Here is a 15,475-nt window from a genome sequence, read left to right on the forward strand (position 1 = left end):
GGCAACTAAAAAATCAACCATAAGGAGAAAAAAAGAGGAAATATGAAGGTAAGTTAGCCAATAATATAAAAGAGGATCCCAAAAGTTTTTTTGTCTAGATATATAAAGAGTAAAAGAGAGGAAAAAATGGATATCAGACCACTGGAAAATGAATCTGGAGAAGTAGTATGGGGGACAAAGACATGGCAGATGAACTTAGTTAGTATTTTGCATCTGTCTTCACTGCGGACAACACTAGCAGTTCCCAGAAATTTGGGAGTGTCAGGGAAGAAGTGAGTGCAAAGGAGAGTTACTAAGGAGAAGGTGCTTGGGAAGTAGAAAGGTCTGAAGGTAGATAAGTCACCCGGACCAGATAATGTACACCCCAGGTTTCTGAAAGAGGTGGCTGAAGAGATTGTGGAGGCATTAGTAATGATCTTTTAAGAATCACCAGATTCTGGAATGTTTCCAGGGGACTGGAAAATTGTGAATGTCATTCCACTCTTTTAAGAAGTGAGAGAAGCAGAGGAAAGGGAATTATAAGCCAATAACCCTGACATCAGTGGTTAGGAAGATGCTGGAGTCCATTATTAAGGATGAGATTTTGGGGTACTTGGAGTTACATGATAAAATAGGCGAAGTCAACATGCTTTCATTAAGGGGAAACTTTGCCTGACAAAGTCGTTGGAATTCTTTGACTAAATAACAAGTAGGATACACAGAGTCAACTGTTGTTTGTTTGGGCTTTCAGAAGGCAGTTGACAAAGTGCCACACACAAGACTGCTTAACAAGAGCTCAGTATTTCAGGAAGGGTACCAGCATGGATAGAAGATTGGCTGACTGGCTGGAGACAAAATGTGGGATAAAGGTGGCCTTTTCTTGTTGGCTGCTGGTGTCTAGTAGTGTTCCACATGGGTCAATATTGGGACTGCCTCTTTTCATGTTATATGTGAAGACTTTGTGACTAGGTTTATACGAAGATAGGTAGAGGGGCAGGTGGCATTGAGGAAGCAGAGCATCTGCAGACAGACTTGGATAGATTTGGAGAACAGGCAAAGAAGTGGCAGATGGAATGTAGTGCAGGGAAGTGCATGGTCATGCACTTTAGTTAAAGGAATAAAGGTGTGGAATATTTTGTAAATGGGGAGAACATTCAAAAGTCAGAGGTGTAAAGGGATTTGGGAGCCCTCGTGCAGCATTCCCTAAGGTTAACTTGCAGGTTGAGTCTGTAGCAAGGAAGGCAAATGCAATGTTGGCATTTATTACAAGAGAATTATAAAAGCAAGAATGTAATTCGGAAGCTTTGGTCAGACTGCACTTGGAGTATTGTGAGTAGTTTGGGCCCCTTATCTAGTAACAGATGTGCTATCATTGGAGAGGGTCCAGAGGAGGTTCACAAGAATATTCCGGGAATGAATTAGTTAAGGTATGAGGAGCGTTTGATGGCTCTGGGTCTGTTCTTGCTGAAATTTAGAAGAATGAGAAGTTCTCATTGAAGCCTATTGAATATTGAAAAGCCTGACGTGGATGTGGAGAGGATGTTTCCTCTAGTGGGGGAGTCTAGAACCAAAGAGCACAGCCTCAAAATAGAGGGACGTCCATTCAGGACAGAGATGAGGAGAAATTTCTTTAGCCAGAGGATGTGAATCTGTGGAATTCATTGTCAGTGACAGCTGTGGAAGCCAAGTCATTAAAGTGGAGGTTAATGGCTTCTTGATTAGATAGGGTATCAAAGATTACAGGGATAAGGCTGGAGAATGGGGTTGAGAGGGATAATAAATCAGCCATGATGCGATGGAAGAGCAGGCTCAATGGGCCAAATGGCATAATTTCTTCTATGTTTTATGGTTGTATTTCATGGATTTAATTTTGAAATTCTTCTGTGAGCTCGCAGGTATGTACAATTGGGGATATTTAAAGATCAGATGAATTTTATAGAATAATTTGAAAATTTAAACCATCCGGAAAGATTGAGCTACTGGGAAATAAAGATTGATCTGACAAAATACAGTTTTGGAAACCCTGTTATAGAAAAAATGTCATTGAATTGGAAAGTGTACAAAGAAGATTTATAAGAATATGACAGGACTCATGGGTAGAAGTTTGGTGGGCTGGAGTTTCATTCCTTGGAACATAGGAATTTGAAGGGTAACCTTATAAAATCTTCAGGGGCATAGATATTGCCCGTCATCTTTTTTTTTGTCCAGGGAAAGCATATATTTCAGGTGAGAGGGGAGAGATATAAAAGTGATCTGAGGGGTAACTTCTACACACAGATGGTGGTGCACGTATGGAATGAGTGGCTTTGGCAACAGTAACGACATTTAGAAGGCTCTTGGAGAGGGACAATTTAGAGGGATGTGGGGCAAATTCTGGCAAATATGACTGGTTTAAATTGGCATCTTGGTTGGCATGATCAAGTTGAGCCAAAGGGCTTGTTTCCTTGCTCTGTGACGCTTTGACTATGAGACGCTTTTAACATTGAGTTTCTTTTTCCATCTCACCTCTGCGCTTCGCTAACATAGAATGATGATGGTTAAGAACATTATGCTGACAATTGTTGGAGGGAAGCATTCTAAATAAGCAGAAGCATAGATTAAAGTAATTGAAAATTGAATTAGTTGGTGAGTGGCTGGAGGAGAATATTATTTTCAAATTGCGTTTGGTGGAGGTCTGGTGCTTGATGTTTCCAAGGACGATGGAGGAAGAGATTTCACTATATGATGAATGGTTGATATATCTTACCCTGGACACCAAGGGCTGAGAAGTAGGAAGAGAGGACTGCTTATTTTTGCCTGTGTGCTAAATAATTTCCTGTTTACCATGAATTTCTAAGAGTATTTTCTTGTGATTGTATTTAACACAGAGTCTGAGCAATACAAAAATGATCTGAGCTCAATACCTGCCTTACAGTCACTGGTCACTTTATTAGGTACATCTGTACGCCTGCTCGTTAATGCTAGTTAATATCAGTATATTGGGTAGTAACTCAATGCATAAAAGCATGCAGACATGATCAAGGTATTCAGTTTTGATCAGACCGAACATCAGAATGGAGAAGAAATATGATCTAAGTGACTTTGACTGTGGGTGCCAGATGGGGTGGTTTGCGTATCTCAGAAACTGATGAACTCCTGTGACTTACTTGCACAAGAGAGTTTACAGAGAATGGTGTGAAAGTAAAAAACATCTGGTGTTCTGTGGCAAAAATGCCTTGTTAATGAAGGAGCTCAGAGACTGGTTCAAACTGACAGGAAGGCGACAGTAACTCAACTAACCACATCAGAGTAGTGTGTAGAAAAGCCTCCTTGAATGCACAATACATCAAATCTTGAAGTGGATTGGCTACAGTAGCAGAATACCATCAGTGGCCACTTTATTAGGGACAGGACATACACAATAAAGCCGCCACTGAGAGTATATTGTTCTATTGCCACTGAGAGACTCACTCTCCCTTCTTGCCTTCTTCTCTTCCTTTTTCACTGCTCCACGTTGGATTAATGAGAAATATTAGCAATAGTAATCAGGATTTGAGATAGCTTCAGCAATGGTGAAAGTATTCTGTAGCCAGTTGTGTCCTGTGTGTCTTCCTTACACAATGTGTTTGTAAAGTACCAGATGCTGCCCTGATCTATAAGGAGGTGCTGGGCAAACCTGGGTTTTTTTTTCTGGAGCACTGGAGGCTGGGGTGGGATCATCAGTAGTTTATAAAGTTGTGAGAGGCATAGACAGGATCGATATAGTTGGCCCCTTTTCTCCTAGAAGAGAAATGGCAAGTACTAGAGGACATGCATTTAAACTATAAAGGAAAATTTAAAGGGGATGTGTGGGGCAGATTTTTAAACAGAGTGGTAGATGCCTGTATGGTCTGCTGTGGAAATGATGGGATAGTGACTTTTAAGAGGGCATATGAATATGGAAGGATATGGACCACGTACAGGCAGAAGAGATCTGGTTTAATTTGGCATCATGTTTAGTGCAGATATCATGAGCTGAGGGGCCTGTTCCTTTATTGTACTATTCTACAGTATATTCGACGACAAAAACAGCATAATATGGGGAAGCTGCTGAGCTAGATTTTGGCTTAGCTTTAACACTTGACATATTCTAAAGTGAAGTTTTGCCATGAATAAGCATTAATAAAGCTAAAAAGATCAAAGGTCCCAGAAACCACGAAGGAACAAGAATTAATTCTGCCAAAATGTAGTTTCAGACCAAGTTGTTCCTGCTTTTTGCTTTGGCTGCCCTCTAGTGTTCAATTTCACTGGTTTTATAAAGATAACTTTTGAAACAGGAAAATCTCTTTGGGAGAAAGAATAACGTGCTGATCAAAATGTCTGTCATTATGTTCCTTTTCCTCTTGGCTCTTCCCCCCCCCCCTTTCTAATAGCACCAACAGTGCAGGTTAGACAATAAATGGCAATCTTTAAAGTTCTGTCCCCTCTATTGACAGACAGCATGTGACTGTATCCACAAAGCAGGCCCACCGAGCAAAGATCATAAGGTATGGAGGTTTGAGAAGGGCATTTTAAACGCAAATAGAAAAAATGATTAAGTGCTCATCTGCTAGCTTTTGAGATGTTGTGAGTTAATGACATCTTGCTTCTAAAGTTGGTGTGTTAACAACCTTGGCAGATGCAGAATTATGCTGGGTGTATTTGCATCATGTAAGTGCATTAAGGATCAATAATTTTATTTATTTGACTTAATTGGTTAATTAAATAAATGAGTAACAGCATGAATGCATTCTTTGTAACCATGATAATCATATAACAGGAAATCTGCTTACAAATCTGCAGTCTACTGCTTGTTCTAATATCATTGCTTCTGCCCATATGATCTTCATGCTATTGGTCTGCTGAAGTCAAGGATCTTATTGCAAAGCTAGACCAGCTGGTTTTACAATAACCCTAAAGCTTTACAATAAAGCTAGCTGTTGAAACAGCCACGTAGCGAGTTTTGGGAGACCATACGACTGTTTATTACTCTCCATAGTGTTACATACCCCGTAACTGGGTCACTTACCAGCAAAGATAGAGAGGTCCATTGAAGTCTGATGGTACTATTTTTAACAGTATTTATTGATAAAAATACACAAAAATAACATCGATGCAAACATACAGATAATATACGTCGTCAATACTAAATCTAAAAGCGCGGGTATAATAATAATAAGAAATAGCTCTATCATTGTCTAGGTGATAATGTATTGTCCGATGGAAATATAAAAGTCACTCAAGTTCATTCAAGCTGCAGGCTGCAGCCTTTGGTTGGAGTCAAGAGAGAGAGTTAAAACTTGCCCATTCCTTTTATGATGTCAATCCTTCGAGAGTCGTTGGGGCTGATTTCTCCTTTGTGTTAGCTAAAGCCATTCTTCCATGGCAAGGCCCACCAATTCTGAGGCAAATGGAAAAGGACGCACGTGGACTTTCCATCGGCTTTCACTATTTCGCTGTTACAGGATTTCTAGCGTTTCTTCTGGTGCGTCTGAAGGGGCCGTTCCCCAGACCCTCTTTTATCCCCACTCACTCAGGGTGGAATGATGCCATCCCCCAACCAGCCCACGTTGCCTGAGGGCTTCCACGAAGCACAGTACTCAATACACAATTCCGTCTCCAAGAGACAATGGCCGCTTCCCGTTGCTTTGTATTGCTGAGGGCCAGGACATTTCAAACCCCTTTGTGGATTCTGCATGTCTTTCTCTCATTTCCTGGGTCTCCTGACCCGAATCAATAGCGATCTTGTGATTCTCACAACGGAGGGGGCTACTTTCAACCCTTCGGCCCCTCAGAGTTGGGGCGCAGGCGTAACAATAGATTCTGCCTGACCCACTGAGTTCCTCCAGCGTTTTGTAAGTTTACTTTGGGTCTGCAGAATCTCTTGTGTATATGAGGGTGAGAGGTGATGATCCTCCTAGGGTGCTGGGGACAGTTTGTTATACACTACCTTGAAGACTGAATCAATAGATTTTTGAACATTAATGAAATCAAATATTGTGCGGCTGAGTTGACCTGGTGTTGTGCAGATGGGTGAAATATTAGTGTAAATAACTAATATGTCTGATTGGGGGGGGAGGGGGCAGGATGCTGAAAGATACATTTCATATTGTAAACTCTGACCTTATTGATAGAACTCTTGTCTCCAAGTCAAAGGTTGTAGGTTCAAATCCCCTTCTGGGGGCTCTGAACGTACACGGGTATCCCAGTGAAGTATTGAAGGAATGCTGCACTGCGAATGTGCCTTTTTCTGGATGTGACATTAAAGCAAAGCACTACCTTCTTCCTTAGAAAGAAGAGACTCATGGTGGTAGCTTAAAGGGCCAGAGAGTCATCAGAGCAATATTTAACCAACAACCTAATATAATCAGAATCAGTATCTAATCATTACCTCACTGTGGTTTGAGGGATGTGTGCAAATTGGCTGTTATGTTTCTTCTAATAATGACTTCACTTCAAAACATACTTAACTGGATTAAAACTAGAGGCTGCCTATCTGACCTGGGTTTGTATTCAGACTTTATACTGGCTTTGAACTTTTTCCTGGTCGGAATGATCACCACTTGGATCCTCTGTTCTTCATCAGTGCTTGATGCTTCTCCATAAAGAGATGTTATATTTTAGATGTGGACCATTTTGGGATAGGTTGTGTGTGTGTGAAAAGTTTCAAGTGTTCTGGCACGGGTCAGGTTTTAATTTCACACCTAAGCAGAGCTCAAACGTAAAACTCTCTGAGACAGAGGAAGTCTGTGAAAGATGCAGAAGACACCAAAGAGTGAAGTGCAGAATGCTAAAATGTTCCTTCAGCCCTTCACCCTCAGTGGTCCTGATAACACTGGATAGGAGAGATTTAGATTGGGATTTATTTATCACATGTACATCAGAAGGTACAGTGAAACACATCGTTTGTGTTAATAACCAACATGCACCTAGTGGCCAAACATTTTAATTCTGATTCCCAATGCCCTTCTGACATGTCCGTCCGTGTCCACATCTTGTGCCAGGTGGGGGCCACCCTCAGGGTGGAGGAGCAACACCTTGTATCCCGTCTGGGTAGTCTCCAACTTGATGGTACAAATATCAATTTCCCCTTCAGGTAAAAAAAAATCCCCTCCCCTTCTGTTCCTCTTCTATTCCTCACTGTTGCCTCTTACCTCTTTCACCTCCCCCCAGATCCCCTCCTCCTTCCTTTTCTCCTACGGCCCACTCTCCTCCCTTACCAGATACCCTCCTCTCTAGCCCTTTACGTTTCCCACCCACCCAGCTTTTTTATTCTGGCATCTTCCCCCTTCCATTCCCGTCCTGAAGAAGGGTCCCAGCCTGGAGCGTCAACCCGATGACGCTGCTTGAGTTGCTGAGTTCCTCCAGCATCTCGTGTGTGTTGCTTTGGATTTCCAGCATCTGCAGATTTTCTCTTGTTTGCACCTTAGAAGTGCTGGGGCAGTCTGCAAGTGCCACAGATTTTGGTGCCAGGGCTGAGGATATTATAAGGTCTGAGTATGCTGAATATAGAGAAAAGGGATTAGTTTAGTTGGCCATTTGATTACTAATTCATTTGGTTTGGCGGAACACTGTGGGACAAACAGCCTGTTTCTGTGTTGTACTGTGCTGTGTTCTGAACGAGATAACCAACCTGAAACATGAACTCTCTTTCCACAGAGGCTACCATTACCTAAAGTCGTTATGGTGCAATTTGTTTACCATTATGAAAAGTTAAGTTCAATGGAGTTTACTTTTACTTGGCAATCATTTATAAATTTCAGATTTGTAACAGATACATTTGTGTATTTCTAGCCTTTTTTGATTTTTATTTCAGATTTTTTTTTGCTGCAGATCTTCTGCACTAAGAAAAACTAATTGGCTAAGTTGAGGATAGGATTGTTATGGTAAGTCACCATCACAAGAGTGAGAGGAAGATTACACAACAATAGGGTAACGGAGTATACCACCATAGACTTATACAGTAAAAGCTATAAGAATTGTAGCATCTTACAGCATGAAAAGAGGCCCTTTAGCCTATTGTGTCCTGTGACTGTGATACCCAGCAAGCTAGTTCCACCTGCCCGGGTTTGGCCCTTAGGTAGTCCACTGAACCTCTCCTATCCTGATGGCTTTTAAATGTTGCTCATGTGCCTGCCTCAATCACTATTTCTGGTAGCTCATTCCAAGCCAAGGAAGTAATCACAAGAAGAATGGTGTGATGTGATAGACTGTATCAACCCTGCTCAAAGCTCTGGGAGGTCATAAAATATTTACTAGCATTGATTCAAGGTAGAGATGTGATCAGTAAGAGCCTTTACCTACTTTCAGGAACAGGCCTTGTGAATGAATTTGGAATATTTGTGGTTACGATTTTGACTGGAACTTCCAAATAAGAATGGATGAGTAATACTTCGACCTTTTGGAATTCATGAATAACTTGTTGATTTTAAGGTATACTACGGACTCTTCCTTGCCCAAACTGCATTTTGGTAAATTGGATCACTTGTCTGTCCTTCTACCTGCACACAGGCAGAGGCTAAAGAGCAAAGCTCCAGTGATTCAGACAACAAAGAGGTGGTCGCAGGAGGCAGAGGAGCAATACAGGAGTACTTTAAATTAGTGGCCAGACTGTCTGTTCAAGCACTCATCTTAAAATCTGAATGAACCCACCCTGCTTGAAATTGACTATATTAAAACTATGTACTAGATGAGTGTGTCCCCATTAAATCATCTTGAGAAACCATAGAAAGGGTGCAGAGATTTCCAAGGATGTTGCCTGGATTGGGGAGCATGCCTTATGAGAATAGATTAAGTGAACTCCGCCTTTTCTCCTTGGAGCGACGGAGGATGAGAGGTGACCTAATAGAGGTATATAAGTTGATGAGAGGCATTGATCGCGTGGATAGTCAGAGGCTTTTTCCCAGGGCCGAAAAGGCTAGCACAAGAAGGCATAGTTTTAAGGTGCTTGGAAGTAGGTACAGGGGAGATGTCAGGGTAAGTTTTTTTTATGCAGAAGAGTGGTCAGTGCGTGGAATGAGGTGGCGGTGGTGGAGGTAGATAAAATAGGGTCTTTTAAGAGACTCCTGGATAGGTACATGGAGTTTAGAAAAATAGAGGGCTCTGGGTAACCCTGGGTAATTTCTAAGGTAAGGACATATTTGGCATCCTGTATTGTGCTGTAGGTTTTCTATGTTTCTATGAGTTCCCCAACCAGAAGCCCTGAATGAACCATGAGTTATGAAATGTTCTGAGGCCAGATCAGAAGAGTTCCAATCTGGAGACCAAGAAGCTACACGAAGTGCAGGGAAGCCAACTCAAGGGCAAAGTGGAAATTCCAGATCAAACTTGAATCAGTGAGGGATGTTCAACAGCTGTGGCAGGGCTAGAATGTTATCATGTCTTATAAAGTTAAGTCAAGTGGCATGGGAGATGACAGGGCTTCTCTTTCAGATGAGCTCAAAGCCTTCTATGCTTGCTTTGATCATCAGAACATGGAGGGGCCATTGAGAACTCTCACATCCCCTGATAATCCTATGATCTCAGTCTCTGAAGCTGACATGCAGGCTTCAGGAGGATGAATCCACAGAAAGCATCCGGACCGGACAGGATACCAGGCCATCAGCTAAAAACCGGTGCTGACCAACTGGCTGGTGTGTTCACTGAGATTTTTAACCTCTGACTTCGGCAGTGCGTGGTACCCACCTGTATCAAACAGGCTACAATTATACCATTGCCCAAAAGGAGCCAGGTAATCTGCTTTAATGACTATCACCCAATTGCACTTGCATCCACAGTGATGAAGTGTTTTGAGAGGTTGGTGATGAAACATATCAGCTCCTGCCTGGGAGGTGACTTGGATCCATTCCAATTTGCCTACCAGAGCAACAGGTCCACAGCAGATGCCATCTTATTGGCTGTTCACTCAATCCTGGAACATCTAGACAGCAAAGATGCATACATCAGGATGCTCTTTATTGACCAGCTCAGCATTCAATACCATCATCCCCTCAAAGCTAATCAATAGGCTCCAAGACCTTGACCTCAGTACCTACTTGTGCAATTGGATCCTGGATTTCCCCACTTGTAGACCCCAGTCAGTTCAGATTGGCAACAACATCTCCCCCATGATCTCCATCATCACAGGTGCACCACAAGGCTGTGTGCTTATTCCCCTGCTCTACTCACTCACCTATGGCTGTGTGGCTAAGCACAGCTCCAATGCCATATTCACCTTTGCTGATGACAACACTGCTGTGAGCCGAATCAAAGGTGGTGATGAATCAGCGTATTGGAGGAAGATCAAAAATCTGCCCGAGTGGTGTCATAACACTCAATGTCAGCAAGACCAAGTAACTGATTATAGACTTCAGGAGAGGGAAACCGGAGGTTCATGAGCCAGTCCTATTTGGAAGATCAGAAGTGGAGAGGGTTAGCAACTTTAAGTTCCTGGCTGTTACCATTTCAAGGGACCTATCCTGGACCCAACACGTAAGTGCAATTGTGGAAAAAGCACAACAGGACCTTTACTCCCTCGGGCTTTCAGAAATTTGGCATAACATTTAAAAATATGACTAACTTTTATAGGTGTGTTGTGGAGAGTATATTGACTGGCTGCATCACAGCCTGGTATGGAAACACTAATGCCTTTGAATGGAAAATCCCACAAAATGTAGTGGAATTATCTCAGTCCATTACAGGCAAAGCCCTCCCAACCACAAAGCACATCTACATGAAACACTGTCGTAGGAAAGCAGCATCTATCATTAGAGATCCCTGCCACCCAGGCCATGATCTTTTCTCGTTGCTGCCATTTGGTAAAAGGTACAAAAGCCTCAGGACTCATACCACCAGGTTCAAGAACAGTTACTACCCCTCAACTATTAGGCTCTTGCCCCATTTGCCCCATCATTGAAATGTTTCCATGACCACTTATCTCATTTTCAAGACTCTTGATTTCATTATCTCAAGTATTCATTATTTATTTATATCTGCATTTGCACAGTTTGTTGTCTTCTGCGCTCTGGTTGATCTTTCATTGATCCTGTTATAGTTACTATTCTATAGATTTGCTGAGTATGCCCACAAGAAAATCAATCACATGGTTGTATATGTATAAGGTTGTATATGGTACTTTGATAATTAATTTACTTTGAACTTTGGATATCTGCAGAAAGAATGAGGAAATTAAACCAATATAAAATAGAAAATTGTTATTAGCATATGTCTCAACTACATACTGCCTCTCTGATTAGTTCCTCTGTTTTTGATAGTTCTGTTTTGCTTGAAAGTTTAGAATGTTTACAGCAGGAAAGGAAAAATAACTATTTTCTATTATGTTTATGTATATAAAAATGCTAGAAGAATATTGCCTATGCAAAGCCTGGACATCAGTAAGGTGCTGAAACAATCGCGTAGCAAGTTTCAGTAGAGCGTATGATGATGATGAGTGATTATCCTCTCCAAGAGGCTGTAGATGGTCCATTATGTATGAACTGAATCATTAGATTTTTGGAATTATGAAGGATGGGGAGGGGGATCTCTTTGAAATCTACCAGAAAATGACCATGGTCAAAAGGTTCAGTTGTTGTTCAGACCGAACATCAGAATGAGGAAGTAAAGTGATCTAAGTGACTTTGACTGTGGAATGATTGTTGGTGCCAGTGGGGTGGTTTAACTATCTCAGAAACTGCTGATCTCCCGGGATTTTCACACATAACAGAAAAACAACAAAACAAATCCAGTGAGTGGCAGTTATCTGTCTATCAGTTGATTTGTTGATTGCAATGATGCTTCACTGCCAGATGAGCTCAATGCCTTCTATGCCCGCTTTGAAAGGAAGAGTATAACTACAGCTGTGAAGATTCCTGCTGCACCCGGTGACCCTGTGATCTCTGTCTTGGAGGCTGATGTCAGGTGTCTTTCAGGAGGGTGAACCCGCTCAAGGTGGCAGGCCGTAATGGATTACCTGGTAAGGCTCTGAAAACCTGTGTCAACCATCTGGCAGGAGTATTCAGGGACATTTTCAACCTCTCACTGCTACAGTCAGAAGTTCCCACCTCTCAAAAGGCCAACACTTCTACCAGTGCCCAAGAAGAGAACTGTGAGCTGCCTTAATGACTATTGCCCACTAGCCTCACATCTATAGTGATGAAATGCTGTGAGAGATTGGTCATGGCCAGAATCGACTCCTGTCTCAGCAAGGAACTGGACCCACTGTAATTTGCGTATCACTACAATAGGTCTACGGCAGACACAATCTCAATGGCTCTTATCATGGCCTTAGATCACCTGGACAATACAAACCCCTATGTCAAGCTGCTGTCTATTGACTCTTGCTAAGTGTTTTACAACATCATTCCTACAGTCCTGATTGATAAGCTACAGAACTGGGCCTCTGCACCACCCTCTTGAATTGGATTCTCAACTTCTTAACCAGAAGACCACAATCTGTGCAGATTGATATTGGTATTAGAATCTCCTCCTCGCTGACTATCAACACTGACACATCTCATGGATGTGTGCTTAGCCCATTGCTCTTCTCTGTTCATACTTATGACTGTGTGACCAGGAATAGCTCAGATGCCATCTATAAATTTGCTGATGCTGCAACCATTGTTGGCAGAATCCCCGATGGAGACGAGAAGTTATATCATCTGGTTGAGTGGAATTGCAGTAACAACCTTGCACTCAACATCAGAAAGACCAAAGAGCTGATTGTGGACTTCAGGAAGGGTAGAACGAGGGGACATGAACCAATCCTCATAGTGGGATCAGAGTGGATATTGTGAGCAATTTCAAGTTCTTGGCTGTCAAGATCTCTGAGGATCCAACCTCAGAGTTGCAGATATATCGATGCAGCTATAAAGAAGGCAAGACAGTGGCTATGTTTCATTAGAAGTTTGAGGAGATTTGGTTTGTCACCTAAAACATTTGAAAACTGTTACAGATGTACTGTGGGGAGCATTCTGGCAGGCTGCATGTTATGGGGGGGGGGGCGGGCTACTGCAAAGGACCGAAAGAAACTGCAGATGGTCATAAATTTGGTCGACTCCATCTTGGGTACTAGCCTTCAAAGTGCCCAGGACATCTTCAAGGAGTGGTGTTTCAGAAAGGCAGCGTCCATTACTAAGGACCCCCAGCACCCAGGGCATGCGTTCTTCTCACTGTTACCAGCAGGTAGGAGGTACAGAAGCCTGAAGGCATACACTCAGCGATTCAGGAACAGCTTCTTCCCCACCCGATTCCTAAATGCACATTGAATGCAAGAACACGGCCTCATTTTAAAATTTGTTTTTACACTATTTTTAATTTAATTTTTTAATATACATGTATGTATGTGTATATATTTATTTTTAATATATTACCATGCTGCCATTAACAAATTTCACGACATACGCTAGTGATATTAAACCTGATTCTGATTGATTGAGATGCAATGTTGAATAGGCCCTTCTGGCCCTTTGAGCCACTATGCCCAGCAACCTCCGATTTAACCCTAGCCTAATCACGGGACAATTTACAATGACAAATTAACCTACCAGCCAGTATGTCTTTGGACTCTTGAGGAAACTGGAGCACCTGAAGGAAACCCATACAATCACAGGGACAATATACAAACTCCTTACAGACAGCGGACATTGAACCCTGGTGACTGGGTTTGTAAAGTGTTCTGCTAATCACTACTGTGAGCAAAAAAGCCTTTGGAGAATTGCCAGACTGGTTCAAGCTGACAGGAAGATGATAGTAACTCAAATATCTATGTGTTACAACAGTGGTGTGCATAAGAGCATCTCTGAATGCACAATATGCCAAATCTTGAAGTGGATAGGCTACAGCAGAAGAAGTGGCCACTTTATTAGATAGAGGAGTACCATTCTTTATGCAAAAAAGGTTTTCCCGCAAATTCCGATTAAATCTTTCACCTCCAGTTCTTGACACCCCAACCTGGAAAATAGACTGTGCAATTACCCTATTTATGCCCGAATAATTTTATACATCATTATAAGATCATCTTAGTATCCTACAGTCCAAAGAATAAAGACCTAACTGTCCAACTTCTCCATATAACTCAATCCCTCAAAGTCCTGGTAACAGTTTACTAACATCTTTCTTGTAGCAGGGTGTTCAAAACTGAACTCAACAGTGCAGCTTTACCAATGTTCTGTACAACTGCAGAATAACCTCTCAACTTTTTTTAGAAAATGCCCTGGCTTGTGAAGGCCAGCATGCTGAAAGCCTTCACCACACTACTTGCGACCAAGTTCCTTGAAATAAAACTGAACATAGCTGAAAATTTATAGATCAGAGAGGATCTGTGAAGAGAATGATTTTGTTTAGGTTGGTGATTTGCATTAGAATTCTAATTTAGAATAATTGGTTTCTTGATCAGATGAGTGGTGCAGTGGATAACACTGCTGCCTCATATTTTTAAAAATTATTCATAGTTCCAGTGTTTTGAGTTCAATCCGTGGGTGCAAACTGGATGGAGCTCGCATATTTGCGCTGTGATTGTGTGGGTTTTCCCGAGTGCTCCATATTCCTCCTATGTCCCAAAAACATGCTGGTGGGTTAAGTGGCTGCAGCTACCAACCCACATTAGAGGCAATTTGTAGAAGAAAAGGAGGAGGTTTAATGAGATCTGAGAGGGTAAATGTGATTAGTGTTGATGAGTGCTTGATGGTTGGCATGCATTTGGTGGGCTAAAGGACTTGCTTCCGTTGCTCCATGACTAATGTCTAATTGTCACTAAGAAAATATTATGCTGAAGATCAACATAATGTAACATTCTCATTGCATCAATAGCTGCAATTTGTTTCAAACACTGTAATTATGATTAAAATTTAAGACACAGATTAATATTCACAGCTGGAAAAGCATAGGTATATTAGAAGCAGTCAGCATAGTTTTATGTGGGACTAGACCTCAAGCTTTCTCAAACAATCCTGTCTGATGTGACAGAAATGTTTAAGGGTAGAGCAATGGATGGACAGTAAGGCAGTTAACAAGGTCCCTCATGGTCGGCTGATCTAAAAGATTAAGATGTGTGGGATTTATGGTAACTTGTTAAGTTGAATTCAAAATTGATGGAATGTAATGGTGGAGGAGTGTTATTCTGAGTGGAGTCTGTGACCAGTGGAGTTCTGTAGGTTTCAGCACCAGGACTTCAATAGTTTATGAAAGTAAATGGGCTGATTAGTAAGTTTGCAAATGACGCAAAAATTGGTGGAGTTGTGGTTAGTGTAGAAGTTTGTCAAAGAATGGAGCAGGAGTATAGATCATTTGCAGACAGAGGCAGAGAAATAGAAGATGGAGCTCAATTCAGGCAGTGTGAAGTAAAACAGAACAATACAGCACAGCACAAGCCCTCTATTTTCCTTTCATCCACGTGCCTATCTAAGAATTACTTAAATGATCCTAATGTATCTGCCTCTATCACCACCTCTGGCAGCACGTTCTATGCACCTACTTGTCTCTGTTGAAAGAAAAATTCCTGATATTCACCTCTATACTTTCCTCC

The sequence above is a fragment of the Hemitrygon akajei genome, chromosome 4 (genome assembly GCF_048418815.1).
Source record: "Hemitrygon akajei chromosome 4, sHemAka1.3, whole genome shotgun sequence".
In the NCBI taxonomy this organism is placed as follows: domain Eukaryota; kingdom Metazoa; phylum Chordata; class Chondrichthyes; order Myliobatiformes; family Dasyatidae; genus Hemitrygon; species Hemitrygon akajei.